The following is a 1,078-nucleotide window of genomic DNA, read 5'->3' as shown; positions in this document are numbered from 1 at the left end:
CTATTTGTAATGAGGTGGATAGACCTAGAGTCTGTCATACAGAGTGAAGTAAGTCAGAGAGAGAAAGACAAATACCGTATGCTAACACATATATATGGAATTTAAGAAAAAAGAATGTCATGAAGAACCTAGGGGTAAGACAGGAATAAAGACACAGACCTACTAGAGAATGGAGTTGAGGGCACGGGGAGGGGGAAGGGTAAGCTGGGACGAAATGAGAGAGTGGCATGGACATATATACACTACCAAATGTAAAATAGCTAGCTAGTGGGAAGCAGCCGCATAGCACAGGGAGATCAGCTTGGTGCTTTGTGACCACCTAGAGGGGTGGGATAGGGAAGGTGGGAGGGAGATGCAAAAGGGAAGAGATATGGGGATATATGTATATGTATAGCTGATTCACTTTGTTATAAAGCAGAAACTAACACATCATTGTAAAGCAATTATACTCCAATAAAAATGTAAAAAAAAAACTATTCTCCAATAAAAAATTTTTAAATAATAAATAATAAAAAAATGTTTTAAAGACTTGTACTTATTTATATTTTAATCAATGCTCTTCCCCTCATCCCCACCCCCGCCGGCTAGAAACACTGTGTGTTCATGTTACATACCCAGAATATAGTCACTTTATTTCTGCTAGTGTCGCTCAAATATCAAATAATTCCTTATCTCTTAAACATAAAAATATAAACATAAAACATAAACATAAAAATATCAAATTGTCTTAATAACAGCAAAAAATTCTCTTCATTTACCACTTATATTATTAAGACTAAATAAAAATATATTTATATCAATTTTTGTCATGCATCTTTTTACTTACTACTCACAAATGGTAACTAGAATCATTGCCATTTGCAGATAAAGGAATTGAGGTCCTGAGTTAAGGTCATTGGACTAGAAAAGTGACAGCATTGGGATAGCAACCTAGGTCTTCTTATGGCAGACTGTAAGCTCTGTGGACTCAGAGAACTTTATAATGTCGTTTCCTAGGTGCCATTCACCTAGCCTTGATCACACACTAGAAAAGCATTCATTAAGTTCCAACCATATGACATCAGCAAAAGCAGAGGAC

The sequence above is a fragment of the Lipotes vexillifer genome, unplaced genomic scaffold (genome assembly GCF_000442215.2).
Source record: "Lipotes vexillifer unplaced genomic scaffold, Lipotes_vexillifer_v1.1 scaffold1109, whole genome shotgun sequence".
In the NCBI taxonomy this organism is placed as follows: Eukaryota; Metazoa; Chordata; class Mammalia; order Artiodactyla; family Lipotidae; genus Lipotes; species Lipotes vexillifer.
Note: the sequence above shows the minus strand (reverse complement) of the source record.